The sequence below is a fragment of the Micromys minutus genome, assembly GCF_963924665.1.
Source record: "Micromys minutus genome assembly, chromosome: 3".
Lineage (NCBI taxonomy): Eukaryota > Metazoa > Chordata > Mammalia > Rodentia > Muridae > Micromys > Micromys minutus.
In genome coordinates, this window is record NC_137972.1 from 46,223,136 (window position 1) to 46,250,554 (window position 27,419).

At 44.5% G+C, this 27,419-nt stretch overlaps 1 protein-coding gene across 1 annotated transcript in view; it reads left to right on the forward strand.

Moving 5' to 3' along the window:
* Positions 1–27,419, forward strand: part of LOC308418898 (forkhead box protein P1-like) — a gene marked incomplete at its 3' end in the record, with an annotated part of 351,221 nt that overhangs the window by 86,393 nt on the left and 237,409 nt on the right. The gene's annotated exons all lie outside the window — the stretch shown is intronic.

A 27,419-nucleotide genomic window follows, 5' to 3' on the forward strand; every position in this document is an offset into this window, starting at 1 on the left:
GAAAAAAAGCAAGACAAGGAAGGAAAATAGCAGCCCACTGTGGAGGAGACTCTCACATTTTGAGAACAAGGACACACTGGTGTTGATCTCATTGTTAAACCTTTTGGGATAATTCTTGGTGAACTCAGAGGAAGGACAGGGGGAGCTTTGGGACGAATGTACCATTGTCTGCGTGATTGCTTTTTGAGTCCTATGGTAACTTAACAGTAATACAAGGCACTCTGCAATACAGCTCTGATTACTTCATCCAGTTCCAGTTTCCTCATGGAGAGCATCCTAAGCTTCAGCTCACATAATGGACCCCCAAGAAAGCCAAAGGGTTGTAATGTTTGGTTTCTTGGCAGTTTTCTTAAAAATTTTGGGGACTTTTTTTACTGTCACCTGCCTCATCAGGTCATTTGGTGTCATGTTAGAAGGAACGTGATATTTCCCTGTTATATATACTTTCTATATTTAATACAATTTCCCATTTCCTCAGAAACCAGTGGCTTCACTTGTAATAATGAATAATTGTGACTTGCCCTTATACTTAGTCACTTACTGAGGGAGATGTTTATGGAGAAATGTATGTTATCTTGTGTCCTAGAATAGGGCCAATGTATGGGAGCAACTTCTTGTCAGGTGTTTATTGAGTGATAGGAGGTGTTGAGAACCATTGGCATAAACTCATCTCATGGATGGAATCGTGTTCAAAACACATCTAATAGGCAGAAGCATAATAGGGCAGAAAGAATACATGTCCGGACTTAACTAATATCTAATCTCTTGCCTTTGAGTTCCTGTGTTCTGTACAAAGCGTGGTGATGGGCCAGTGGTGTCTGAACTAACAAGGTTCTGCAAGTCCTCTGCTTAAAGCCCCTTCATACAAACAGCCCACTCAGTCTGAGAAGGCTGCTGAGGCCCCTGGGCTTCTTTCGGAGTGGATGTCGGAATTGGTCATCAAATTCTTACTCTTGCCAGCACATGTCTTCTGGTGATGAGTGTCTCCTGCAAACACTGTTATGCACTCGGGTGTTTGGGGTGGAGTATTGAAGATTTTACAGCCGGGAAGCATGTTGACAAACCTCTCTGGTTTCACACAACATCAGATGAGACCCACTGTTTAAACCTGTTCTTCAGAAGTCTGCTGACTCTCCTGTTCCTTATCAGACCAGCCATACTCTTCATTTCTTTCTACTGAAGCTTGAGATGAAGAAAATACCATCCTGTTCCGTCTGCACAGTAGTTTTTCTTTCATTGTTAAGAAGTAGGCAAATAATCAACAATAAACAAAAGATGAGGATTCCACAATATATTAAACAAATGCCCCATGGAGTCCTGGGGTGTTAGAGCTGAGGGAGATCATCGTGGGGGGTTCCTAGCCAGGTCTGGGGTTCCCTCATATGCTGAGGGCTTTCAGTCCAAGAGTCCCTTGACAGGCTTTGGTGCATGGTCTTTAGCTGGGAGCAGATGGTTCACATGCACCGCCATACACAGGTGGAGTTGAGAATTAAGCTTGAATCCGTCTGGAGCAGAGGATTCATAGAAATGGCTGGAATTCTGACGTTCTTGAAATGTCACAGAACCCAGCTCTTACTCGGCACCCCTGACTTCAGTACTGAGAGTCTGACTCAGTCTCGCTGTCATGAAATTGTTGTATGAAATTGAACAAAACCACATGAATCGGTTTATAGAATACTTGGCTTATTTTGCTCGTCAGTTCCAGTTGTTAAGACTATTGGAAAAATCATCAGAAGGATCGTGATGGAAAATGCTTCTTTGAGGAAAAAGAGAAAAGAAGAAAACCCTACTGTTAAACTATATTGAATAGCAGTCTTAGTTTTTATAACTAAGGTACTGCTTTGTGTTTCTCAGACTGCAATGAATGCCCCATGGCTGTGTTTTTAGTAGGAAGGAGAGGTCTCCCCTGAGTTTGCTTTGAGGCCCAGCAGAGGATGAATTCTCTGATCGGGTGACTTGTTCTGCCAAGATGCCCACACCTGAGGCCTGTTAAGCCCTTCCACAGCCAGTTCATTCATAGTCTGTGCCTCTCACACCTCCCAGTTCATTGAGTAACCAAAAGCTGATCATTTGGAGTCCTTAGTCTCATCACCAACTCTTGTTCTGAGGGAAGCATTTCCTGGAATGAGTTCTTAAGGTGAAGCAGGTCAGAGCCGCAGGGGTGGTCGGTTAAGATGGCGCATCACCTGCCAAGATGCAGGGGACTGAAACCGAGAGATAAAAGGTTTGCATAGATAGATCATCACAGCAGAAGTTTTAGGGTCAGAACTTGGGTAATGTTCTGGATCTGTGTTGTCAGTGAACGGTGCATGTGGAACAAAGCAAGGAATGAGAAAGGAGTGGCCGTCTGTCTGTGGGCCGTGACTCTTCAAGGCCACCACTCACCTGGCAGACCTGAGTTGCTTCCCGTTTGCCTGCTGTGAGCTTGAAGCAGTAGTTAATGTCGTTCCCTGTCTAAGGCATGGAGTGAAGAGTGGCTGAGTCTGTTGCATATTTAATAGGCAGCTAGCCATGGTTATTAATAAATGTGATAATAACAGTCTGGATTTGCACAGTGTTCCTGAGAAGATTGATGAGGGACGGCAGAGGTTCTGGCTTGTGTGTCAGACTGTGCTCTGGTCTTGTGTTGTCTCTACCACTAAGCTCTCTACATATCTGTGACAGCGTAAACATCACTTGATGTATGTGGTTTGTTTACATTGGTCATGAGGTTTCTACTTGCTTTTGTTTAGTTTGTCTTTGTGTTTGTGTGTGTTTGTGTGTGCGCGCACACTCCTGTGCCTGTGTGTCTGTTTCTCTGTCTTTCTGTCTGTATATGTAGGGGGCCAGAGGACAACCTCATGGGTCAATCTCTTACAGCGTCGACTTGTTTTATGAGACTGGGTGTCTTACTTGCCTGGAACTTACAGAAAGTGCTAGTATTTGTGAGTCCGTTTCTGCTTTCCTAGAGCTAAGATTACAAGTGCAGCTTTTAGTCATGGTAGCTGGGGACCTCAGCACAGGTCCTTACACTTGCATGGATTGTGCCTTACTAGACTTTGCCATCTTCCTAGTTTCAGTTTCTCTTTTTTCTCATCTCATTTTTAACTGACAAACCCATCTCACTTCAAATCCGGCATCCTTTGCTTTTAAAGTAAAACTTAAGAATAGGCACATTTTTTCCCCATTCCCTCCCTCCCTCCTCCTTCCTTCTCTCTTTCCATACCTTCCTCCCTCCCTTTCTTCTCTACTTCCCTCCTTTCTTTCCTTCTTTCTTATTTCTTTCTTTCACAATTGATTTAGGGTGGGGGTTGTGGACATTCAGATTTCAGGAGAAGGTGCACAGAGCTTGCCAGAGGTCTAAGAACGGAGTGCAGGCTGACACATCCCTTTCTGGGCCATTGGGATACAGCATGTCAGCTTGGGCCAAGCCACTTGGTTGTGCTTAAACTTCCAGTCTGTGAAATTTTGACTTTGAAAAGTAATTTTAACAATTTGATAAACTATATAATATGTTTTATAAGCTGGAGAGAATGATCTTAAGTATTTTGGTCTCTTTCATAACACAATGAAGCTAATATTGGTAAAAATACAGATCTTCGCTCATGCTATAAAGAGCAGCGAGATTTAATAAGCATTTATAAGCACTGGCAGCTGCCTATCAGATTGTATAACGTGGGCTCTAGCATGCGGAGACAGTGTCAACTTAAATTTTATCTCCTCAGTATTTTCAACACGTTTATTTTGCCTCTTTCTCCAGTCCCTAACCTAATACAAGTAATGTAATTGGTCGAATATTTTCCACATAGCTAATTGGCTAATGGCCAATGATAGAAGCCATTGTCTGGCTTGATGAAGATCAGAAATTAACATGACATTTTCATGGAAATAATGGAATATATTAGCAATGTGTTCATTCAGCATGGACAGTGTCCATCCTGTCCCGCTCACTAGCAGAAGCAGGACAGCCGTGAACGACCCTCTAACCTCATGGCAGTAGCCAGCCAGCCCGTGTCAAATGTGCCATTACATCCTTCAGACAGAACCATGAAGCTCATGAATGAATTATTTCATTTGTCAATTAAAAAAGAAAACCCACCGACTACTATTGTAAGATTAAATTCCAATTAGAAGATTGCGTTTAATTCAGAAGCTGTAACGTTATTTTAATGAATTCTGTTGGAGGCGACGGTTTATGTGGAATAAATTTATATGGGTGTAGGTAGATATAAATTCATAGGATAATGTTAAACATGTTACTTCATATATATTAGCTGTGAAATTTATTTCTCTCTAGTTATGTCCCCAAGGAGGTAGCGTCAGAGGGAAAAACATAGCTTCAAAGACAGAACCCTTTCTGATACTTGCTCTGAAACAGCCATTTCTCACTCATTTAAAAAAAAATCTGTTAAATCTCTGCATTAACTAAATTTATGATTCTTGCTGTATGCTATTTATAAAATTGAATATGGGTTTTTATGATATAGGAAATTAGGCTAGGAATGAGAATATGGCCCAGCTTTGTAATAAAGGAGATCTGCGTTTATACTGCAGGAAGTTCCCGTTCCTCTCAGAGCCCCTCTTGGGATTATAGAAGCATTTTTCTGGACATACTAATTTGCTTTAGAATAAACTTTTAATCTACTGGGTAGCGTTTGTTCATTTGACACCTACACGTGCCTCTTGCCTGAATCAAGGGTTTTATCATTTCCCTCTCTCTTCCTGTGGTCATGGCAGAATCAGGCCTAAGTCTCTGGGAATTTTCCACCCACAATCTTGTAGGTTACCAGCTCACCATTTGGGAAATCAGAGATGTCATCATGTGTAAAGTCTTGGGAGTTGGCTTTGTTTGCCCAGATCAACCTGACTGCACAGTCACTGAAAGCCTTCCTGTGCCATGTTGCTATGTCATGGAGGGCCAGGGAGGTGGCTGAGCGTTAGGTGGGGGTGCCAAAGACATGTAAGCCTCATTCTGAATTCAGTCCCTGGAACCCATCTTCAAAGCTGTGTGCTGTCCCCTGCATCTACAGTCTTAGCATCCCTGCAGTGTGAAGCAGGAAGCTGAAGTAGGATTGCTTGAAAGCTTGCTTGCAAGCTGCCCTGGGGCATGAAGAACAGACCAGAAGCAGCTAGAGAGGTCCTGTCTCAGCAGGCTAGAATGTGAGAACCAACTCCACACCTGTGCCCTGGATGCTCAAATGTTGCTCGGCAGTGTTGCTATTGAGCAGTTACTATATAAGTGTGTAAGCATACATGCGTGTGCATATATGCATACATATATATTTTGGGTTGTGGAGATTAAATTGTGCTAAGTAAGCTACATCCTCAACTTGTTGTTTTTCCCAGACAGCGTTGTACTGTGTTGTCTTCTCAGGTCTAACTCCTGAGCCCTGTGACCACACCCTCATGCCCAGAGGATTTCTGACAAACATGCCTGCACCTTTCCCCCCAGAATCTGGGTAGTTTCTTTTCTCCCAGTTTCTGGTTTGGTGTTATAGGTGAGATGCAGTGTGAGATTGTGAGGTTCATATGTTTTTAATTTCTGTGATGTTGGAGATCGGCGGGGGGAGAGGAAACTGTTCTCACCTTCCTTTCCCGTGTCACGCCTGTCTCTGACTTGAGCAGGTGGCGCTATGAGGACTGGAGGCTGACTTTCCTTCTGCAGCTCAGTGTCTTTCTGTGGGCACCCGTGGATGCCAGGTGCCTACCCTGTGGGACAGCTTACATTTTCCCTTCATGTGAAAACCCTGCCTATCAGTAGGCTATACCAAGGAGGGAGGAATTCAGACTTCATAATTTACATGATGCCTTTCGTGATGTAAAATTCTAGGAATTTAGACTATATCACATATTGTTCTAAAAAAAAAACAATGTGTTTTCTGGTTACTTGGTTGGAGTTCTGTGCAGAGGCCACAAGAAGAAAATTTCCATATCGTTTCATATGCAGGCTGCTGAGCTGCCTGTTGAGAATTGCCATCATTTTAATTCCTTCTTAAAGAAAAATGAGCAATTAGCACATTTAAGCTATCATTTAGTTAATGTACATTTTAATTTCATTTCGATGTGCGATGTATTATTATTTGTGTTGATTGTGTTACCAGAGTTCTGCAAAGCAGTCTCAGGTGGAGATGAGGGCTGGTCACCTATCAGCCCTTCTTCAGAGGGTGACACTGTTGACCTTGGTCAAGGATGACCACACTCCTAGACCTCTGGCCGAGTTCGACTCTGACGGTGGCTCTGATTTCTTCCCGCACAGTAGGCTCTGCAGTTCTCTCTGATTGATTGGAATGGGCTCATGAGATGGAATCTTTGTATCCCTCCTGCGTTCTGTGAGTTTAGTAATGTTTGTAAGAAATAATCATAGCAGACATCCATTAGACACTTATTTTTCCCCTGCACTAGCTGAAGTATCACATTGGTTATCTCATTTACCCCTAACAGCACCTCTGTGTGGTGCATATTAGCAGTCTGGATTTATTGTTGAGGCAGAAGCAGAGTGCTGAGTCCCGCTTAGGAGCACAGAGCATCAGAAGCGGGTTCTCCCAAAGCTTGGGCCAGGTTCTGTCTTGACCTAACTATTGGGCAGCCGCTGTTTATTTCTGTTCTGGGTTTCATGGCTGTCCAGGGTTCCTTTATGGTGCTCCACAGGGAAGGTTGTGTAGTTTGCATTTGTCTTTGTGGGGAAAAAAATTGAATGTGAGCTGGAGAGATAGCTCAGTGGTAAGAGCAGATGCCATACAAGTGTGAGTTCCAGTTATCAGCAGCACCTAAAAAGGTGAGTATGACCGTGTGCTCGCCTAGAACCACAACACCATGACGTGTAAGATTATTGGGGGTTATTCATTGCCAGCCTTGTTTCAGGTTCACTGACAGAGCCAGTCTCAAAGGACGGAGGCGAAGACAGCTAAATATCCTCCTTTAGTCTTCAGATGCTTTTGTGTGTGTGTGCGCGCGTGCGCGTGCGCGCGTGTGCACTCACTGGTACACACAAAGCCATGGGATGCAATACATTTGAAACTGAAGCTTGCTCTGCACATGAAGCCCCACAGTATAAAGAACTATTTCTTCCAATTTTTACCCTGCCCCCAATAATTTTCATTTTCTAACCAAGATTCTGGCCATGGGCTCAATGAGGAATGCCTTTCTTCTCTTGGCAACCCCTGAAACAGCAAGGCCTGAGGGTCTGGACCCCAGGGACATAAACATATATGAACCCAGGAGAGAACGGGTGTTTGAGGGAAGGTCCTGATGTGAGATCTTTATGGTGGTGGGAAGGCTGAGTGCTGTGTGTGACATTTAGTCCTCATGTCCATAAGCAATAGGGACTTCTGCTCTTGGGATAGCTCTGCAGTATAGGCAGCTAAGACTAGTTCCAGGAATGTGTGGGATTTCATACTATTTTTAACATCAGGTGCGCTCGGGTATTAATAAGGGAACTTTTCTCTATATATTTCTGAAAGCTGCAGCCTAGGTTATATAACTGTGAGTGACACACCACTTATCTGCAACTACTCGAAGAAGATGGGAAACTGAGGCAGCGTCATGGTATTATAGTGGCTAAGAGCCATAAGGGTTTTTACAGCTTTCTAAAGCCTTGGGTTACTTTTAGGCTTTGCAAGGTGTGTGGGGGCTGGGAGGGCTTATTAGGTTTTGAGTTCTTGCCATGAAGATATGGAGATCTGAGTTTGGACCCCAGCGCCCACAGAAAAAAAGCCTACTGTCTTAGTTTGTGACTGTGACCCCAGTGCAGGAAAGAGGTTGGGAGTGGCTCTCTGAAGCTCTCTGGCTGGCCCTTCTAGCCAGCCAGGGGCATGAGCTCCAGGTTCAGAGACGGCCAGTGGGAGAACAGCTAATGGGAATACTTGACACTCTTTTCTGGCTTCCAAACACATGTTCCCCTGCTCTGTCATGTGCCCACCCCCTGCATGTGTGTGTGAGTTGTGGGGAGTGGATAAAGCCTTCTCTAGTCCACTTGTTCTAGTGGTTGATAAACCAGTCATGGGTTACAGCATGTCTTTGTAGTCGGTTCCCTTCCCCGCACTGTGGGGTACTGGATTTTCTAACCTCGGGGCTCTAAGTCTCGAGGTTAGAAGTACACCGGGGGTCAGCCCAGTCTTGAGTTAATTTTCTAAACATTTCAGATACAGTGGTTTAACCTGGTACCTGAACATTCTGTGTCTAACCTGTCCAATACCAGTAGTTGACATACTGGGGTAGTTGTAACAGGCCAAGGGCTATGAAACTGATGCTAGAGATCTTCCTCTAATAGTTCCCTGAATCGTTTCATAGAGCTAAAGGTAACCTAAGCTTGGAGCTCACTGTTTTCTCTCATGCTAAAGGCCTCAAATTCAGGTTTTAAGGTGTGCCTGTGTGTCGGGGGCACTGATGTAAATTGTCCTTTGAGGTAAGATATTTATCAGGACAGTTATAGATAGGTATCATGGAGGTTCTGAGGAGAGTTTAGGCCTACTGGGTGGTGGTCGTGGGGTCCCCTCTTACGTGTTGCAGAGAAAGTGGGAGCTCTCTTGTCATGTGGTTGATAGTAGCTCATAACAAGGGAGTCCAGTGAGGTTTGCTCTGATTGCTGCTGACAGGGGCAGGGATGAAGGTTGCACATTTAGTTATTGTGTGTCTTTCATACGGGGCTTGCTACCTGAAGCCCCTGCTTAATTAGTGTCAGGCACGGGTTGATTAGTTTCTTGGGGGGGGGGGGGGGGATTAGCTTCCCAGGTAGACTTGGTAAGGTACCTGCAGTTTCTCTTCAGCAGTGGAAATTGCAGCCAGTACTGAGGATGGAGCATGCTGCAGCAGCTGTAGTTCCAAGGTCACTCCCAAGGTCACATCCTCCTGTACCTGAGGCCACACCTTCCAGTGCCTTTGGTCTGAGAACTGCCCAGGAAAGGTGTTCAATTTATATCCTCAGGTCCACACTGGATAGGTTCAGATCTCCCTAATAATGGAGGCCTGGCTGACACACTATTCTTTCTAAAGCCTCAGTTTGCTCATATGGCAAATGGGGGCATGTTTGTGATGTCTTACTGGTTGTGAAAAGTATGTTACAGAGTTATGACCTTATGACTAGGAATATGTGTTTCTTGTTGTGAGACATGTGCAAATTTTCTTTTACCCATCATGACCATTGCAAGTGAGAGGGTAAAAGCTCCAGGTTTGATGGATAAATTCCCGCCTTCTGTAGCCTTAGAAGGTGCTTTTTGTGATTTAAAAAAATTTTTTTTGAATCTCTGTTAGAATTTTTACATTGATCTTTGGAAAAGGCATTCTGTCATAAAAGCCTGTGTGAGTTGACATGTGTAAATATGCAGGTAGACAGTTTGAAGAAACGTGTATTATTTACTGATCAATGCGGTGTCTCCTCTGGGCTATTACACTCAGTCATTTCCTGTCAATCTCTTGGCGCTGTTATAATCAGTCTATGGATATGCATATTAAGATATAAGAAACTTAAAGCATGGGTGTTGGTAGCTTTTTAATTAATAATGTTGCTGCTATAAAAAGGTGTCAGGCTAGTTTATTTGTGGGGTGGTTAGTGAATAGTCTACCGAATTGCTCGAGGAAAGTAAGGTGGGCTCATGCTCAGGCTGGCGGAAAGTGAGCGTGAGTAGCTCGGATCAGCACTCGTGTGTGTGTGTGTGTGTGTGTGTGTGTGTGTGTGTGTGTGTGTGTGTGTATGTGTGTGTATGTATGTATGTTTGTGTGTGTATGGGGGTGGTTTGGTGTAGGAGATGCGGGTGCCACATTGCACAAGTCTTGAAGGTCTAAGGACAGCTGGTGGGAGTCATTTCTCTCCTATTACAAGGCTCCTCAGGACTGAACTCATATTGGTAGCCTTAGGAACAAGCACCTTTGCCAAGTGAGACAGCTTTCTAACCCCATTTTACAAATGTGTTATGTGCACATGTGTATGTATGTACACCAATGGAACATAGAAGACAACCCTTGGTGTCATCCTCAGGTATTCCATCTTCCTTCTACAAGACAGGCTCTCACACTGGCCCAGATCAGCCAAGTTGGCTAGGCTGGCCAACCAGGGAGCACCAGGGAGCTTCTCTCTACCTCTCCAGTGCAGAGCACCACACTTGGCAGTTTTACATGGGTTTCCAATGGGAAGGACATACTGCAAATAATGTCCATGTTAAGGTAAGCTGTCCTGTATAGTTATTGATTCTGTTAGAGTAACATTTTATGAGCCTCTCCTCCTTTTCGAGATAGAAGCAAGGCTGGGAATGGGTAACGCAGTGGGAGAAAAGCTCTCTCTGTTGTGTGATCTTTCTCCATTCACTTCACAGCGAAAACGTTCTAGAAGCAATTGCATATCACACCAGGAAAGTTTAAGTTTCCTAGTAGATGCAAATGAAAGCTTTTAAAAAAGAAACTTACATATTATTTTAATACATTCAGTGTATATTAAATCTGTGGCAAAAATAGAATTAGCACATCATCTTGTTTCTCAGATAATACTTCTTAAATGCAATGTTTAATAAAAGTTTTTGTGGTTTTAAGAAAACAGAATTCTTGTCCAAGTGGTAGGTACTTGGCTACAGCAGAGGGAGTACACAGAGAAAGGGAGAGAGTAGTTGGTAAGACCATTCTGCATCTATGTCACGGTAAAACTGAATTGGACATGCAAGGGAAAGTTTCTGATTGTCAGCCATTCAGGATTTCTGATCCAGTGTATTGCTAATGCAGTCTGGAGAACAAACACCCGGACGAGCTGAGATGAGTCTCTTTGAGACAAACATTGAGTTTTCACACAAGCCTCCATTGTAATAAAAAAGGTAGGGAGTGGGAGAGAGAACCTTCAAAGGTAGTTGTGTGCTGACAGCCCTTCAGATTTCTTATCTTCTCTTTGTTAAATAATAAACAAATGTCTGTTTATGCCAGGGTCTAGGGCCAAGATGTGGAACCTTTAATAGGAAGTAGCCAAGTGTCGTGATTTCTGATACAGGCTGTTGATCTGAAAGCTTGCCTTTGACTCCGATAGCCTTTGGTAAATCACATCTCTTTGTACCTTAACTTACTTTTAAAAGAGAAGCTTTAGGTGATTTTGGAATTAAAAGTGCAGATGCACAGAAAACCCAGAGTTGGCACATAGTGTGTTCGTTCTCAGTGAATAACAAGGAACTCATGACTGGCCTGAAAGCTTGACCTAAATCTGAAGAAGGTGCTTTGTAGTCAGTAAGGCGGACTGTGGGTGTGAGGGCATGTGTCAGGTTTGTCATGGAGTCCACAGGTCTTCCAGAGACCCTCAATCATTTCTACATTCAGTGAGGACGACTCCAATCTTGTGTGGACCTCAGTGTATTAGAATAACTGTGAATATATGGTGAACTGGAATTTTCTTTTTAAGTCTTACTATTATTCGGTGTGTCCTGTGTAGGTTTTTATGTCTATGCCCATCTCTGTTGCATCTCAGGGCGCCGCAGCTTTGGAGGCACATTTTGTGTGTGTATCCGCATTGATCTGTAATTCACTTAAAGGTGCCTTTTCCTGGCAAAACCATCTTTTGCATTTGGAAGTGATATGTTTTGACTCTCCTTAACCCACTTCCTAAATCTCAAATCTGGGAAGCAGCCATCTATAGAGTCTGCTGAGAGAGTCGTAAACTCCTTTTGAAACTCGTGCTGCTGAAATAGGCTTGTCTTTGGAGGCAGACACCTGTGAGGCAGTCTGAGCACAACCATGGGTCTGGTCCCTGACCTAAGGACGGTTCAGTGAGTCCCAGTCAGTGCTCCATCCTTTCTTCCCAGTCAAAAGCAACGTTGCTTGAGTTGAGTTGGAGACTTGGCTTAGACAGATTCATCTGAAGAGTTTTATTTTACTTGATTTCTTTCTTTCTCTTCCTTCCTTTCATGCATATGACCATGACTATTCACCATATATACTTAAATTGTATAATTTCTTCATTCAGCCTAAGAAATGATGCCATTTGTGATATCTTTTGCTTTTCCCTTGGTTTTAATGCCTGAAAATTGTAGGAGTAATAAAAAATAACCTTATATTGGGCATATTTGAGTTTTATTCCTTTGAAACGGTTTAAAGCTATTGTTTTAAAGCTTCTGTCATCCTCAGCCTCCTCTTCCTGACACCGGAATGGTTGCTTTATTTTCTTTCATCTTTTTCCTTGTGGCTTGCCTTCCCCTCCATTCAGCGTGAGTCCCAGAGAGGAAGCCAATCACAGTGATAACGGCAGTGAGAAGATTTCAGAGTACTTTGTGGGCATGTACAGTATCTTGAGGGATGGCTGGGTGCCTTCTATGATACTTAACACATTTCCTGAACATGGAGCCTCACCATGGCAACAGCCATGTCACATGACACCCCGGTGACACATGTGAGGTGCTGTCACAGCTCATCCCAGGTTGAACGCCTGTGACTCATTGTTTCCACTGACACAGTGACTACTGTAACTTGCAGTTGGAAGGTTCTGGGCTTTTCAGTGCCATTGCTGAACACTGACGCCCATGGCGCATGGAGGGCTCGAGGAAGGGAAGCGTAAATAAATAAGGGTGTGCTGTAAACATTGCCTTCATTAGCGTTGCAGAGAAGTACTTGTTCATCAGTCAACCTTCTTGCCACTCAATTCTTTCCCTCTTCTTTGAAAAGCATATTTTGTTGCTAACACCTTGGAAGCTTGAAAATGATTTTTATTTTTAATCCAAGCTATATCTATGTCTACTTGGCACATGTAACAGGAGAGGGTTCACGGTGGCCCCTTTTAGTATTTATTTATATTATTCGCATGTAGCAGATTTACTGATGAAGGCATGATTCTGGGAATATTATTTTTCTCATTGTGAAATATATAGAATCCATAAATCAGAGGCAGGATTGTATGCAATTATTGCTCATATAGGGGCCTGAAGGTTCTGTTATATCAAAGGGCTGCTTTAGAGGTCCAAGATGGATAGTATTTTAACATATTTTAATTTCTGAGTGATTCAGTGAGTGATTAAAAAAGTTGATGTGGAATCTGGAAGACGTTAAAGAGATGTCAAGGACAGACGGGTTTTGATTTGTAGCCTAATGAAATGTTTTCCCAACTTTTAAAGATTTTTTTTTCTTTTTTAGTAGAACTTTAATCATTTGCTTGTGTTTCTGGCATGGCAAGGTTATTCCTGTTTCTGTTCAGTGATGAATCCAAAGTGAAAATGGGATAATTTTTAATTAGCAAAATTATAAATCCATTTGCAGCCAAATGTTTCTTGTCTTGTATAAACTGTGATGTTTCACATTTCCCCTTAATCATTTTGGAAAGTTAATTCGGGAGCTTTGCTTCGATTGGTGCTGTTATATATGGATAAAGATTCTCGGTATTAGAAATTACCTTGCAACCCTCTTACTGCGTGGTCTGAATAAGCGTTGTTTCGGGGCTGTGTTGTTGGTAGAGGCTGTGGTCATGTGCTGTGGATGCAGTCGTCAATCCTGCGGTTCGTATGCAATGCTAAGTATCACAGGAGAGGGTATGTCCTAGAATGTCAGGAGTGTTTGTGCTGGGGTTTTGTTGTACAGGTTCAGAACTGCTTCTGTTGAGGTTGCCTGCGTCTTTACTTGAGTCAACATGTCTATATTCTGTATCTATGAACAGCAACAGCTCTTGAAGGTGTGCTTTATTAAGGAGGAGACTTGTGAGCCAAGGCATGGCAGCCTGCTCACAGTTCCCCAGACTTCTCACTTTACTGTACATCCGAGGATGAGAGCCTCACATTCTCCCAGCACTCTTTAGACCAATACTTGGAAAGGAACACATTCTACAGAAACGAGAAGGGATTTAAGTGTTCAGAATTTGAGAGTCTGCCTAGACAGAGGACCTTTCCAGCCCTTCGAACCTCAAATTTCACTGGGTGCTTGGGGGAGCTGCAGAACTGGATAGTGTTTATCTTGGGTCCTTTGGGTGTGTGGGGGCAGTACCAGGTCATGCCCTCCCTACTGCACCATCGATGCACAATGATGATAGTGCAAACTTGATAGAGCAGGTTCTCACCCTCAAATGTGTTGCCTAAGATGTCAGAAAATACAGGTATTTACATTATGATTCATAACAGTAGAAAATGACAATTATAAAGAAAAAGTGAAAATAGTTTTATGGGTGGAGGTAGCTACAACCTGAAGTTATATGGTCAAGGCATTAGGATGGTTGAAAATCACTACCATAGAGCATGCTGTGTCCGCCATAGTGGTTCAAGGTTATAAACAAAAGCCCTCATCTATAGACATGAGTCTTTGAAAATCACAAGTGTCTCATACCACGTTCAAGTGGAAAAAGGAGGTAAGTGTCAACAAATTTCCTTTAGATTAAATAATTTCATTATAAAGTTATTTCTTAAGGTGTTGGGTTCCTAGGGAGTGTCATAGATTTGACTATTTACTTCTACTAGAAGCAGATACACAGAAAAGGCCTGATTAGCCACCAACCAAAAGCTAGTTTTGTTTTGAATTTAAGGAGACAGTTACAGTTCCTGCAGCAAAAGCCTTGTGTGTCTCCTAGGATTTCCTTAGAATCCTTGTCCAGATTTGGCAGAGAAGTTGCCTGTGGAAGTGAAGATGGTGCATGGGATGGCTCAGTCAATGAATTGCTTGCTGTGTGAACATTTGGACTTCGTTTTGATCCCCACAGGCCCACTTAAAAAGCTGAACGGTGCTTCCTTAAAATTTCAGCTCTGGGAGGCCAACATAGGTGGATCCATTACAACTCCAGGACAGATAACCCAGCCTACTTGGTGGGTTTCGGGCCAGTTTCAAGAACAAACCTATGTGAATGTATCTGAGTAGTAACATTTGAGGTTGTCTTTTGCATTCTACATGTATGAACATGCTTGTGCATGTGCTCTCTGGTTCATAAACACATGCATACATGAACCTCACCCACTCCCCAATTGAGCCAACCCTGATGATATTGTTAATTCTCTGAAATAGAACCTGCTGGGTCCTCTCTAGGTATTTTCTTTGCTAAAGATATGGCAAAATGATTGACTGTCACTGCATTTTACAGACTAAAACTGGCTTCGAGGTGCTTGAAGTGTGTGCAGTGGTGACAGGTGGCTAAGTGGGAGGGTACACCTTGGATCTCTTTCAAAGATCTGCTTCAAAAAGCTTGATGAAGTGAGAAGATTGGGGATGTGTTGTTAAGGGAGATATATCGTCTGCAGTTTTACCTGTTGCCTTTTGTTTTATGTGGATGGCAGAAAATTCCAAATGGCATATTGTGTGGCCTCATTAAGGAATCTGTTACATGATTTAAAATCAGAATTTCTGTTCTTGAGGGGCACAATGTTTCCTAAAGTGGCTCATCTTATCATCCATAAATGTAATATAACAGTTAAAAAATACTCCCTTATAGATTTAAGGCAATATATGATTGGACAGGAGAGAGATAGGCAGAGAAAGGTCAAGGAGCAGAAGAGAAGGCAGGAGGTGGAGACAAGATGGAGGTAGACTTGTATGTTTCTCTTGGCATATCTCTTGATTGATAAGTTTGTTATTATTTCTAAGAGTCTATGGGTTTTTAATCTCATATAGAAGGGCAGTTTGTATCTTTGTCCATTGGATATAAGTTTGCTGTATAGGGGGTTTGTAGATTGAGAATTTAATATTTAAACCTGTTTGATAATCTACTGGGCTTTGGAGTCATGTTTGTGCTGGGCAATGGAGAAATGGAACATGCCAGGGTGGTCGTATTTACCCATGACAGAAGCAGCAGGGGCGGTGGAGTGAACCACGCCTGAGTTCTTAGAGGCGGCCTGGAGTGCCAAGTGGTGTGGGGCCCGAATGTGTGTGCTCGGCTCCTCACTAGAGCGGCATCCAACTATGAGACCTCCGGGGCCAATGAAAGGTTAAGCCATCCTTTTAATATTCATAGCAACACCCCCTTATTGGTTATCATCTGATTGTAAGCAAATCAATTTCAGTCACTTCCATTTTTTATATGCTGTGGTGTCACCTGTCTACTCAAAGAGTCAAGTAGTTGACATTCACATAGTGATATGGAATTTTATTACACAGTCTCCTTTATTAAAACAAACAAACAAACTTCCCTTTCATCATGTAAACCTGTGCATTTCAAACTGGGCTGCATTCACCACTGTTCTAGATTTGGGTAATAAAGCTTTCTCCTAAAATGGAGAAAATATCTTTTGGTATGTTTCTGTTTTCTCGGTGACTTTTGTTGGAAAGGATAATGCTTTTTATAATTTAAGTGATCCAACTGATCCTGCCCTTATGATGCTCTGTGGTGTGTATATTATATATGTGTAAATATATACACCGTAGTGTATGTTATATGTACGGTTTCTGGTCCTGGAGATATGAATGCTTAAGTCTATGTTATTCTCTCAAGTACAGAGTTTCTTTAGAATGGGAGGCAAAACAAGTAAGGCAACAACAAGGGAGAGAAAGACTTTGCATTGAGAATTATTAAGGAGCCTCACTCTAAAGTTTACGTCTGACATCATATTGTTCATCTTTGGCTAATGCATTTCACCAGATTTTCTTTCTTTTTCTCTATCTTGATAACACACACCTCAAAGAGATCTGCAATACCCGGAAAGCAAGGCCTGAAGTCATTGTTTGTGACCTAAGGTGGAGACTATCTGTCCAACGTGGGGTGATTAAGTGGACTGACTCTTTCATGTGTCTTCCCACTTTAAGAGGTAAACAGTCTACATTATTCCTGTCCATGCTCTCCTAACACACTTCCATGAGCTGTAATTGTCTTCATGAGCAAAACACCTTGGTATGAGTCAAACATGGAAATCAGTTTCTTTTTTGTTTACTCCCTAAGGGGAACCCAGCTTGTTTCATGGTTGCTGCTGAGAGAAATACAGGGAGAACTCTCCACTCAAGCTTAGCATCTTTTCTGTCTCTGGAGCCATGCGTGTTAAAGGAAAGCAGTACTCATGTTTGATCTAACTTAAAACAGAACATGCACAGTGAGGAGCCACTTGGTTGTGGTTGCTTTTGACACATGTGGAGAATCCTTTCGGATCGGCCAGATTTTCCCATTTCTTTTGCACTCAACAGTTTGTATGTTTGAGAGTCATGACTAAAGGTGAGGTTATGTTAAAAGTCTGAGTTGCATCCAGTGAGTGGGCTCAAGGGGTAAGGGTTCTTCTGCTTATCACCCAGAGGCAGGCATAGGGATGCTGGAGAGGCAGAGGGATAGATAGATAGATAGATAGATAGATAGATAGATGGATGGATGGATGGATGGATGGATGGATGGATGGATGGATGGATGGATAGATAGATTCATTCATTCATTCATTCATTCATTCATTCATTCATTCAATTTGATAACCAACCCATTATCCTACTTAGTGAATTCTAGGACAGTGGGCGACTCAATCTCAAAAAAGCAAAGCAGACAATGTCACGGTGAACAAAACTCACAGTTGACCTCTGTTTTCCACATAGACTTGCACACATGTACACAAGTGTGTACACACATACACCCCTACATATTTTACATCTTTATTCCCTGTTGTGAATAATGTGGGAGTCCAGTAAAGGTGATCCTGCACTGGTAAGCACACAATCTCAACATGGTGGTTTATCCTCCACAAAGTCAGTTTTCCCTACTTATACCTCCTCCCCCGACAAAAATATGGCTCTCGAGACCATGAAGTACACAACCCATAATGAAAAATAATAAAAGGTGCGACTGGGCATGTGCTTTCGGAGATTCAGGACTTCATCATAAAGTGTAAATGTAATTACTTTTGTGCATCTTTTACCATTAGTCATACTATGGGAAAAAGGATAGGAAAACACTGCTAATAGGGTTGTGGAGCAAATTTCGATAAATCTTTAAACTTGGGAGCCACCTGATATTTGCTGCAGCCTTATCCCATGTGCACTGAGCCATTAGAGTGAGTTTTGCTCTGATCACTGCCACGCTTCTTAGAGCCATGTCTCTGTACTGTGTCCTTATGGAGTGGAGACTCAGGTGGCACAGGAAGAGAACATACCGGATGCTCCAAAGTATGGATTCAGTGGTGAGTGGTGTTTCTTTTACCTTTTTAATAGTACAGAATAGAGTTGAGTCAGGGCATGGGAAAGGGAGTTTAGAGGGTAGTAGGGGCAGAGAAAAAGAAGAGAGAAGAGTAGAGAATAGAGGCTGGCCATGAACACATGGGGGGGGGGGGTGGGGAGAGAAGGGCCAAGGGAGGGGGAGCAAGGATACAAGAGAGCTCTTTTTACCTTTTGTTATAGTCCCTGGGCATTCGAACATGTATGTTTTCAGAAACTATAAATGCAATAAAAAAGCTAGAAAGTAAAAAGGCTAGAAGGTAAAACTTGTTCCTGGGGTGATTGTTGGGGAGATGTAATGATGTTTCTTTACATTAGATGCAGGAGGAAAATCTTTAAAATATGGCAGTGTTGTCATTGACAAACCTCAGTAATTAATTTCTGGCTTTTCTCACCATAACAATAGTTTGCATTCCCCTGCCCCCAACCCCCATCCGTATTCCTTCACAGAACCCCCTTTGGTCTGCAAATGTATTGAGTACATGGAATTTTCTTTCCATAGCCACATACCATCTGGCACATGTCATAGTGTGTTAATAGTTGTTGAATTAGCGTTGTGTCTCATCAAGTATCATGATGGTTGTATTAGTTTCTGTTCTATCTCTGTGATAAGACACCACGGCAAAGGCAACTTTATAAAAGAGTGTTTAATTGGGCCTATGGTTCTAGAGGGTTAGAGTCCAAGATGGGAGAGTGAAGGCATGATGGGAGAAACAACATCTCAAACCAAAGTAGGAGGAACCTGGGAATAATCTTTTGAGACCTCAAAGACTACCCCCTCAGTGATACACCTTCCCCAACAACACACCTCCTAATACTTCCCAAGCAGTTGTACTGGCTGAAGACAAAGTATTCACATGAATGAGCCTTTGTGAGGCATTCTCATTTCAAAGCATCACAGGAGTGATTATGGCAGCTGTACTGGCTGGAACAAGTTGGTACAGGGGTGTGAAGCCCTAATCAAGGGTCTTCTCAGTTCATCCTTGCCACAGCTCCCGTTATCACATCAGTTGCTTCTGGTGTCAAGGGTCAGAATCATATCCAGTGATTGCCTGTTTCTTCTTGTCAGACACATGGCATTGAAGACCAGCTGATGCACTGAGCCAGTGGGGCTTGTGACCACTCTCTGGGATACTTCCCAGCTGTTTTCAGTAGTATTTCTTTCTGAAGTAATAAAGGGGAAAGCCAACAGATGTAAGTAATAATTAAGAGAAGAGTCCATTGTTTATATGTAGTAACAGCACGAACAGCCTGCCCCTGTTACAAGTTATGCTGCTTATTAAGCGTGGTGCATGCATTTGCTCAGCTCACCGCTGTAGCACCTCTACAAGGCAGAAGTCGCTTGTATTCATTATGTTTTACAGGCAGGAAACAGACTCTGCAGGGTGAGAGAGGCCCAAGACACTCAGCTAGAAGTGAGATGGGCCCAAGTCACTTTGTAACTTCTTTCAGGAATGTAACAGACACCATGGGCTCAAAATACCCTTCACATCTTAGGAGTGGTTCATTGCTCAACAACACAGCAAAAACAAACAAACCCAGACTGTGTAATTCTTTCCAATGAGGAGTCAGCGGTGGGAGAGGCAGGAGCCACGGATTTTGAATAGAGTTCACAAAGGTCTCTGTGGCCCAATAGGAGGAAGATCCCTGTAAGCATTGCTTTGATATTTTTTAAAGCCCTCCCTCCCTTTTTAAAGATTTATTTATTTTATGTGAGTACACTCTTGCTCTCTTCAGACACAGCAGAAGAGGGCATTGGATCTCATTACAGGTGGTTGTGAGGCACTGTGTGGTTGCTGGGAATTGAACTCAGGACCTCTGGAAGAACAATCAGTGCTCTTAACCACTGAGCTATCTCTCCAGCCATCTTGAATATAGGTTCTCAATAAGGCCTTACAACTTGTGTTGATGTGGCTGACTGACTCAGTGCCAGGTCCGACACTGAACTGCTGCATCCAAGTGTGAGCTCCCTGCTTTCAGGTGTGGCCTTGCTCACTCCATCAGACCCCTCCTCTCCAAACCCAGCAAGAGAATGGGCACACTAACAGGGTGATCGAAGCGTGGCTAACATGCACAGTTCTCAGGCCCTGAATTTTAGTGTGTGCAGAGTTGCCCACTGGACAAGATTTCCCTTCCTTGTACTTCACTCGAACCCCAGAAATGACTCAAATTTGCTTTTTTTCCCCTCAGTTAAAATGGAAACATTGTGCAGTTGTTTCTTTGAGGAAAGGTTGAATTTTGAGAAGGTGACTTTAGAAGGAATTGGCTTCTGGGAAAGAGATTAAACTATAGACCGGACCTCACTGACTGCTTTTTAAATAATGCTGACACACTTTGTTGATACTGGCTATTTTATTTGGTTGCTCTGTGTTCTGAAGTCTTCTCTCTCTTTTTTCCTCCTTCTTTGAAATCTGTTGGTTGCTATGGAAACAGTGTTGTTTTGGGCTTGGGTGGAGCTCTATCCACAAATGTGGGATAAAGTCATTTATGAAATGGGTTAATATTTATTCTGGCTGGGCATATATGGAACCTGATGTAATGGTAGTCATGATCACACATGCAGAATAAATTTACACTTTTATTGTTATTTTCTTAGTCTGTCTGAATGTGTGCCATTTAGCTTGGAACACTATCATTTCCTCTCTGATTTGGATATTGCCATTTAAAACCAGCACCCAGCAGCAGCAGCAGAGCAAAGTGGAGTTGCTCAGGATTGTCTGGGCTCTACACGCTGTAGACATCCTTTGGAACTAATTGCCATTCAGGAGCAGGGTTCCTGGGATACTGCTTAGCATCCTGCAGCACAACCTGCTCAGCAGCTTCATCCCATACCTTCTCGAGCTTTCAGATTTTCAGTCACGTGGCCTCATGGTCTGCTGCCACACCCCAGCTATGATTACGTTAGCAGAGAAGGACCATCATTAAAACCCTCATATGATTCAGGTCCACTTAAGGAGAGGATAGTGAAATACTAAGAGTCAGTGACCTGTCCAGGACCCGGATGGAGGATGAGAGGATGTTCCAGAGGTCATCAAGGGAAGTAAAAGAAAGATCTCTATAGAAAGGTTAAAGTGAGGGAGAACATGATATGGAAGGAAAGGTCAGGCAGGTACATGCCAGGAAGTTTCACGAAGCCTTTCTGTGCACAGGCACTTATGTAAGTAGGCTGACATATGTAAGGGGCTTTATGACGTGTCATTAGCAAGGCAGTAACTACAACGGAGTAAAGGACAGCTGTGTGTCACATGAGACTGTGGAGTCTCTTAAAGGCGAGGAGCGTGGATCAGGTGTGCTGGAGCATGCCTGTGATCCCCACCACAGCAGCCCGAAGCAGGGTGATCAAGAACTGGAGGTTACCCTGGAATGTGTGGAGAAACCCCATTTCGCAACAGAAACAGAAACAACAACAACAGAAAGCAGACAGGAAGAAAGTTAAGCATGGGTGGGTGTGAGGAAGAGGGAAGATGCCATCAAAGAGAAAATGCAGCCCATGCTCTTTCAACCTGCCATTTGGTCACTGTTGAGTTAGGCCTTTGGTGGCTAGGTGGCAGATTCTCTCTGAAGTCAAACAGTGGCTTAGGGCAACCCACTGAGTTTCTCTTCTGACTCTTTAGTTCAGAGTTAGACTAACTTCCTGAGATGGAGATGTCTAGACAAGTATTGTTAATTCTTCAAAACCTTAGGAGTGGGTGGTCTACCCTGTGAACCCAGCACTTGAGAGGCTGAGTCAGCGGCATGCTGGGAGTTGCAGCCTCAGTTACATTATGAATTCCAGGCCGACAGGGCTGCAGTGAGACCTAGTCTCAAAATAAACAAACACAAAGACAGTGACAGAAACCAAAACCGGGGGGGGGGGGGGGTGGGGTGGGGGGGGGTGGGGGGGGTGGGGGGTGGGAAGGAAGGGGTAGAGGGTGCGGTTGGAAGGAAGGGGGAAGAAAGAAGGCAGAAAAGAGAGGAATATAGAAAAAAAAATCTCCTCTTAGGGTCACTGGGTTAGTACCCAGTAGGGTGTCCTTGTGGACCATTAACCAGTGCTGTGTCTGATATTTAAAAGTCCTCTTCAGAGGATTATGTCTATCTCATAGATGGACTTGGAACATCTTGGGGTCCAAGCCTCTTAGAGCTGGCCAATATCTGTGGTTTTGCCAGGAAGTCTGGCAAAGCTATGAATTCCTGGTCCCCTGCCAGACCTATGGAGCCCTGTGTTTTGGGAGAGAGCCATGTCTCCTGCTTGTTCACGGTAAGGATCTCTGGCCTCAGTCGTTCTTCTTCGTCTCAGGCCATCACCACGAGGATGAAAGGTTTGGGGCTATTTGGCATGCCATTCACTGCTACCTCAATGACCAATTAACCTGGCATACTACCACGGAATGTTTCTTATCCGTAGTTCAACCCTGGCTGTGTTGGAAAGGTAGCCTCTTCCTTTACTGGAAAAGCTGTTGGAACTTGGGATAAAACCTTAAGAGCAAGAATGAGGAGGATCGTGCCCGTGACAGTGGGCCTTTGTCTCACAGGGTAATTAATTTATTCAGGTAGGCTCAGGAGTCATCTCTTTAGGTGGAAGGGATTCTACCTGTCCACCCACCCACTCACCTACCTTATGTATATCCATAAATCCATCTCTTCATCTATCGACTAGTTTTCTGTTGGTGCCTTACTGTGTTGGTGGGATTGTGTACAAGATGAAAGTAAGGAATCTGTATCTTCTCAGTGTTACTAACTCTCCCTCCACACTGTCTCTCCTCCTCCCTAGTCTCTCCCCTCCTCCCTAGTCTCTCCCCTCCTCCCTAGTCTCTCCCCTCCTCCCTAGTCTCTCCCTCCTCCCTAATCTCTCCCTCCTCCCTAGTCTCTCCCCTCCTCCCTAGTCTCTCCCCTCCTCCCTAGTCTCTCCCCTCCTCCCTAGTCTCTCTCCTCCTCCCTAGTCTCTCCCTCCTCCCTAGTCTCTCCCCTCCTCCCTAGTCTCTCTCCTCCTCCCTAGTCTCTCCTCCTCCCTAGTCTCTCCCCTCCTCCCTAGTCTCTCTCCTCCTCCCTAGTCTCTCCTCCTCCCTAGTCTCTCCCCTCCTCCCTAGTCTCTCCCCTCCTCCCTAGTCTCTCCCTTCCTCCCTAGTCTCTCTCCTCCTCCCTAGTCTCTCCTCCTCCCTAGTCTCTCCCCTCCTCCCTAGTCTCTCCCCTCCTCCCTAGTCTCTCCCTTCCTCCCTAGTCTCTCTCCTCCTCCCTAGTCTCTCCTCCTCCCTAGTCTCTCCCCTCCTCCCTAGTCTCTCTCCTCCTCCCTAGTCTCTCCCTCCTCCCTAGTCTCTCCCCTCCTCCCTAGTCTCTCCCTCCTCCCTAGTCTCTCCCCTCCTCCCTAGTCTCTCCCCTCCTCCCTAGTCTCTCCCTCCTCCCTAGTCTCTCCCCTCCTCCCTAGTCTCTCCCTCCTCCCTAGTCTCTCCCCTCCTCCCTAGTCTCTCCCCTCCTCCCTAGTCTCTCCCTCCTCCCTAGTCTCTCCCCTCCTCCCTAGTCTCTCCCCTCCTCTCTTGTCTCTCCTCCTCCCTAGTCTCTCCCTCCTCCCTAGTCTCTCCCCTCCTCCCTAGTCTCTCCTCCTCCCTAGTCTCTCCCCTCCTCCCTAGTCTCTTTCCTCCTCCCTAGTCTCTCCCTCCTCCCTAGTCTCTCCCCTCCTCCCTAGTCTCTCTCCTCCTCCCTAGTCTCTCCCTCCTCCCTAGTCTCTCCCTCCTCCCTAGTGTCTCCCTCCTCCCTAGTCTCTCTCTTCTCCCATTTCTTCTCTTGTCTTCTCCCCACCTTGAGTTTCCTACGAACTCACACCATCTGTGACATCCAAACTCAAGTACCTACTCAGTTATCTCCTAATCTGTGTTTTCAGTCATGGGCATGCTAGCTCCTCTGTCTTTTAAACTCTGCTGCAGAATATAACTTTGGGTTTTATCACTGCAGAGGAGTGAGTGTTCATTAGACTGTGAAGAGAAACAAACAACAGTCTAGGGTCAGTGTCACCTGAAGAGCACAGGTATGGCACTGTGCCTGTGTATTTGATCCCGTCTCTGGTGTGCAATGCTGTGTAAAGGAGAAGGTAGACACAGGCCCCAAAGAAGCCATGCCGTCCACGCCCATCTAAAGTTTGACATGTCTTTTACCTTTTTCTCCAATGCTTCAGGGTGGGCTCCAGTCCTTGCACTCCTGGGTCCCTCTGTGTAGCTCTTCACTTCATAATCTTTCTCTGTTGCCATCCCAGCCCCTCAAGCTATTTTCTCAATGAGAGAGAGAAGGGGAAATGGCTGAAAACAATCCAATCGCAGTCAGACTCTCACTGCATAATGAACACTTGTTTGGACATTGCTTGGACTGTCATTTTAGCGAGAGTCTTCTGTTTGATTAAATAGCTTTCCTGTTATGTATTGAACAAAATGAAATGTATGTCATAACAGATATAACTCGATGATGACAACTTTTCCTGACTGTGAATTTCATTAAAGATATACATTTGTGCTGTACCCCTTTGAATGACAGAAGTTGACAAATAGCTGTGGAAAGTTGTTTGCTAGAGAAAACTTAGCTGCTCTCCTCATCAGATTTTGCCAATCCAAAGACAAAAAGAAGGAGGGCTAGGCCAGGAAATCAGGAGAGGCCCTGGCTTGGGGATAGAGAACAGGATGTGGTATCGGAGGCTGGGCAGGTCTGGGGCAAGCATGACATGGCTGCCATCTGTTTTCAACAGGTGGTGCCACAAATGTCCCGCTTTGTCAGCTTTACACGTTTGGTTTTCACTGACAGGCACACCACCCTGGAGGGTAAGAGGATGATAGATCTGTTCCTTATTCAGCAACCCTCCTCCCCTTCTGGAACACTAAGTGGGTGTGTGCCAGATTGTGGTTGTACCTAGGAGGAGGAAAACAGGCAGTGAGACCGGTGTCAGGGGCTGTAGCTCGGCTTCTGAACTCAGGATTTGGGCTTAGGATGTGTGGTTCCTTCTGGTACATTAGTGTTCTCACTTTCTGACAGGAGGTGCAATTGGGATCCACTTTGTGGCTTCAGGCAGAGAATGACAGTTCTAGTCAACCCTTGTCCAAAGTCCAGTAATAGCATTGGTCCCACAGGCTAGAGTCCTGTGAACAGATACTATCATCTCCAGTGTACAGATGGGAAGACTAAGGTACAGATGTTAACTGTCTTGGGAGGCTACAGAAAGATAAGAGATTGGACCTCAAGCCTGCCAGCTTCTACAGACCTTGCTGAGTTGTTGCAAGACCTTGCCTGACACACCTGCTGCCATTACAGTGTCATTGAGGCATATAGCTCTCTCACAGAAGTGGCTGCTGAGCTGTGTTTGAGAGGCCACTCACATCTACTCGTCCTTCTGGGGGATGGGAGAGCAGAAGCCAGATGGACTCCTGATGGTACAGTGAGAAAATCCAGCCTGGTCGAAGAGCCCAGCATTATTTGCTTGTTGTCTTCCTAGCCTGCAGGAGCCAAGAGTGGTCCAGCTTTAGGCAGTCCCCGAAGGCCAGATACTGAACATGGCTTGGTCTTTGCCTCTCCATACACCTCCTGCCCTGTATCTCAGGGATGGGGTGGGGGGAACTCTTGCTTGTCAGGGGCCCTTTTGTGGGAGTCTGTGGATCTCAGCAGGCATCTGTGAGGGAGCCTAGCAGGGCTTTCCCTGGGGATCGTAGCTACCTTTCTGCTTGTCCTCTACTTGCTTTTTAAAATAAGGCTCCCCACTAAAGATCTGTAGGCTGGACATCTCTGTGGAAGCTTGTGCCTGACGCTTAGGTACTGCCTCTTCAGCAGCTTGTGTCAGCATGTAACCAACACCGTCTCATTTCTAAAATACACACCTCTGTGGGAAATGCTTTGAGTTCTAGACTTTTCCCAGGTTTGGAAGGCCTCACTAAACAAAGCCTCAAAAGATGATTTGATGGGAGCTGTGTCCAGGGGTTGAGCCACAATAATGACATTCACCCTAGCCTCTGCTTCTGGGCTTTTCCGAAGCACTGTCTTTCATCTGGGGATCACAGAGTGTTTTACAGATTGTAATTGAAAGCAAAGCACCCCCGCAAGGGAGAGTTATTAGGCCCATTTCCCAGGAGCTCAGAGGAGCTCGAGGTCATGCCAGAGAGGAAGCCTGGTCACACGTGACTCTAGAAGACTGGCTACACTCCCACATCATACTTTCCTGAGGTGGGCCCTGAAATATCCTCCACCCCTAGCCAGATGTTTGGTGATACTTTTTTCTCTGGTGAGTTCTTTAGTCTAAAAGTGGCAGAATGAGAGGGTAAGAAAGCGTCAGGCCAGGCTAGAAAAGGAGGCAAGTGTCTTTCAGGTAACATTGTGCAGTGATTTGATTTATATGGTGGAGGTTGTGAGGGAAGAGGTAGGCTGGCGGAGTGTGGGTGTTGGAGAAGAGACAAAAGTGGCCAACTAGAACGATAAACCCGTGTTTCATCAGTGGATCTGTGGGGTCGTTAATTTCCAGCCCAGGAAATTGACGACAACACATTGGGGTCAAGATGGGTTCAAATGTTTCTTCATCAGATGACTGGAATATGACAAGACTGGACAGGAGGTTTAGATCCTGAGCAGAGCCGAGGTAATGTCCTTCTCTCAAGTGAACTGATTCTCAAAGCTTGTGCTGGATTTGGCTGAAACCACTTGGTGAAATTTTAACGTTGTACACACAGGCTCTCACATGCTAGACTCTTTTACAAACTTAATAGGAAGAACATTTTCCCATACAGTTGGTCTGTTACAAAGATGTGATCCCGGGACACTGTGTGTACCTCAGAAAAGCCCGGAAGACAGGTGGAAGGTGCTGTTTGATGTGAACCATATTTTATTTTTCTCAAGAAATTTTTGAGCTGACAGGAACATCTAAACAGAAGTAACCAGGTTCAACTGGCCCACTGAGATGGGTTTATAAATTCTTCTCCTTCCTGCTCTCAAGCAGAATGGTAAATACTTTCTGTTCCAGCCGAATAATATTGCCATATTTTTCTTCCCTGACAGGTCTTATTCATGGGCCACTTGCTTTATCCAGTAGTGCATTAGCGAAGTGTTCTTTGATTTTATTCAGTGGGTGCTGACATTCAATCCTGTGCAGCCCCAGCCTCCTTCTCTTTTTCCTAGTGAACTGTCTAAGGCAGACACTATCAAGTTCAGGTATGGGAGCTCAGGTGTGTGGGAGGCCTTGGCGGCCTCTTGCTTGATGCTCTGGTTCAGCCTAAGGGAAGAGCCTCTTGCATTGAAGAGGCTCAGAGGGCAGGCTCCACCATGCCAAGATCCTCAGGAAGGCTTGATAGTATCAGAGGCCTTGGTTAGTGTTTATAAAACCAGGGGAAGAGCCTTAGGGGCCTGTTCTGTCCTCTGGATGGCATGTAAGCCCTGGGTTTTTTTTTTTTTTAACC